The sequence below is a fragment of the Notolepis coatsorum genome (genome assembly GCF_963971535.1).
Source record: "Notolepis coatsorum genome assembly, chromosome: 4".
NCBI classification, from domain to species: Eukaryota; Metazoa; Chordata; class Actinopteri; order Aulopiformes; family Paralepididae; genus Notolepis; species Notolepis coatsorum.
Genome location: NC_140168.1, coordinates 62931165 through 62935094, shown reverse-complemented (window position 1 = coordinate 62935094; position 3930 = coordinate 62931165).

Here is a 3930-nt window from a genome sequence, read left to right as displayed (position 1 = left end):
ATGAAGGTTAGGTAATAAACCAGCTACAGCGTGTTCATGACGGGGACGAGGAGGGGCGTCCATAGTAACACCAAGTTTGGTTGCATCACCCACTGTCAAGTCTGGTATTGCATTACTCTGGACATACAAGTGTGACCAGTTGGCGTGAGTGTTGACGGGCATGTAGCCTGCATGCATAATAATAATAAAAACAATCGCCATCATCATCAGTCGATCGCGCAATTCGTTGCAATGTGCGTTATGTTCGCTGCGGAAATGAATGAACGTGTGTGGAACACGTTCGTCCGCGCACCCCACAAACGCAAACACATGCTGAAAAATAACGTTATTGTTTATAGTCCTATTATTTATAGGCCTGCAATTGACGGGAATCGTCAATTAATTAAACTGCAAGGATTATAAAGGGCAATCAGTATCACAAACAGTACTGTATTTGTAAATCTGGTATGTCATAAATGTATAGGTAGCAGTACAGTACTGTATGGGGCGGAGCTAGGGGGTGGCGACCTGGGCTCAAGCCCCGGATGTATTCTGAAAAGCCCCGAATCTATTTAAAAAAAAAAAAAAAAAAAAAAAATTACAATTCATCATTGTTACATGAAAATATGTTTGCACCAGATTTAGCAGAAGCTAATTTCCATCTGTGGTCTATCCAGCTGCTAACTGTATTTGAGTGAGTTAAGTCTTGGTGTTATGGTAGACTCAGACCTAAGCTTTAAATCACAATCAACAAGTTGACAAAAACGTAATTCTTCCACCTTAGAAACATAGCTAAAGTACGGCCATTTATAAATCAAAAGGACGCTGAAAACCAGATCCATGCTGTTCTGAAGGATCAGATTAAACCGAATATATATATTTATTTATATATATATATTTAATTGTATTTGTATATCCCCTGATATCCCTTGTATATTCCTTGTACAATATGCATTGAATATCCCTTCTAGTCTACTGAACATCCCATAATAGTCTCCATTCTACCATTGGACGAGACCTTGGTGCCAGGTCGCCATACCCCTCAGACCAGGTTCAATCGTACCGCTCAACATGTATGGACAAGTCCTAGTTCCGCGTAGGAATATGTCTACCGCACCACTAATGGTACTATTTGTTCATAGTGCGTATATATACTGCGCTATTAAAGTAGAGCTTTCTTTTAGTCCAGTTCCTTACCCTCCAACAGAGTGACAGACGCAAAAGCCTCCCCGCGAACCACGTGTGGGCAGTAAGGCCAATTCGGCCCAGTATCGGCATTGAGACATCGTGTATATTAATATTTGAATAGTCATATTTGGCACTATATCGTCGAGTTGGACGTATTCTATTAAGCTAATAATAGTCTATTCATATGTAGTGCCTCGTGCGGTAAGAGTTCTATAGTAATCAGCACCCCCATCGTTTCGGGCATCAGCTGGACGCTTATCCAGGGTGGTTGACCCCACGTGAAGCTGCACCCGAGGAGCTCCAGGCCAAAGAGCGAGTGGACCTGTATATTGGATTATTCTACCGACGACGGCTAGCCTTCCCCGGCTTGGATTATGCTTTGAGTACTTTGATTATTCTATGGATAAAGGCCAACACTGCGGTGTGTTGGAAATACCCCCCCCGGAGAGGACGACAGGTGAGAAGACGCTCTACACGACGAGGTCGCCTCACGTCTCTCCATCGTGGACCGGAGGACGCCGGCCACAGAGAGTCCAACTGCTTTCATCTGTGGATCGAGGATCGCTGGGCACCGGGTCGCACGACTGTGGGCTCTCCCAGGATACCCTCGGCCAGACGGGATACAGCCAGACTCTACCCCCCCCCCCCTCCAGCTGTCCTACAAGCAGTCGGAACCTTCCCCTAGTGTATCCAGCTATATAATCATTCAAGTATCATTGCTATTGTTCCCTAAATATTCCAGGTTGTATATTTGCTTCCTGCGCAATCAGAGATTGGACATTCGATATTGATCTACCTACGAATACTCATTTGCCATAAAAGTGCATACTATTTCAAATCATAAATGTAATTAAGTGATCGTTGTACATACCTTTGCTATGTATTATTATTAAACGCAGACTTTCGACTTGGTACATTTGTGTTGGATCCGTTTCATCAGGTGGGAGTGTTTATCATAATTATTTATACCTAGTACTGGGTGGCCAGAGTCTAAAGTACAAGAGGTAGTGGTAGTAAGTATTATATCTAACAATACAGTCAGGGAATTGTACCCCTCAGTTACAATTGGTCCTTCGAGCCGGATGGTAATCAGTGTAATATTAATATAGTGTTATTAATATTAAAATGGCCTATGATGAACACTCCACGAAACGATCCTCCTAACCAACAACGCCCGCGGCGCAAACGACAGCTCCCTCAGTACCTAGAGGCTTACGCTGTCAGTCAACAACCTAGTCTTCTACCAACAGTAAACGCGGTAAAACTAGAAAGTAAAATTATGTCTAACCCTAACGACCAGGCTACCCCAACCATAGAGGCCCCTATGGGTTCTAACGTAACTGACCCAGCTCACGGTGGGGACCAGGGGGAACCAGACATGACTTTACACCCCGCCAATACCGAAGAAGTAGTCCCCGACGAGTCCCGGGAGGAAGACAACACTACAGAGAGAGAACTCGGCACGGAAGAAGATGAGGAGAGCACCGTGGAGATAGAGCTCCAAGACTCCGCACGGAGTACCCCAAGGGACGGCTCCCCTATACAACCGTCTTCTCCCAGCGGGGCAGAGAGGACACTACAACAGGCATTCCTCGTCAGCCTGAAAGCCTCTACTGAACGCGATAGACTCCAGGGTGAACGCGATCGATTGCAGATACAGCAACGGAGCGAAGAAGAGCACATACGCCTGGAAATAAGACGCATTCAGATGGAAGAGAATATGGCAAGAGACCGGGCCGACGCCCAGCGCGCCGCCACCGGTGCCCAGAGAGAATCGGATCTCACCAAGCGCAAAGCCGAGCGCGACAGAGCACAAGCGCAACTAATAGAACAGCTGATCAGAAGGACAACACCCCCTCCCTCCACCAGAGGCTCCAGGAACTCGTCTAGACATCACTCCAGGGCGGCATCCCCTAGCCGAGTAAGCAACCCTGAACTTGACCAACAGACGAGGTTTATACCCCCCGCAGACCCCCTTCCCCAACCGGTCCAAGCGAGACCCAGCCACCGGGAAGGAGCAGCATACACTGCGGAGAGGCTAAATCAGAGACTACAAGCCCTGGACGACCTAACGGAAGACGAAGAGGAAGAGGAGGAGAACCACGCCCGACGACAGCACAGTACTCTACCGGACCAGGAGGTCCAGTACAGCCCAGGCTATACCCCCGCGGAGCTGCGCTACAGACCCCCGACGCTATTCACGGGTGAGCACGACGCACGACCCGCACCGAGGAACAGCACCTGGACCAGCGGGCCATGGTACACAGCCGGTACCAGCCCACGCCAAGGAGCAGGAGGAGACTCGCCTAGGAGGCCTCTCCCCCAACGCTCGCCGATGTATCAACAATCCGCGTCATACATTGGCACACCTATGGTACCAGACTTCACCCAGGAGAACCGGGCCCAGTATACGGAGCTCCGCATGTGTCTGGAGACAATGTTGGTGGATGTCATTGATGAACGCCATAAATACGCGATACTACTGAAGCATTTAAAGGTACCCCGCACGCACAACATAGCGCTCGCCTACGCCACTTCCACGACCCCATACACCGCAGCGCTGGTAGCGTTGGACCAGAGATATGGACGTATATGGGATTACGTGATCCAGGAGATCAGGCACATCGACCGCCTACCCCCAGCAACAGACAATCGAGCACTGGACGACCTGTCCATCAGAGTGCAGTCCCTAGTAGGGATGCTGGGAGCGCAGAGGGAAAAGGGTAGGCATGAACTATACGCCAACTCAAATGTAGAGAGGAT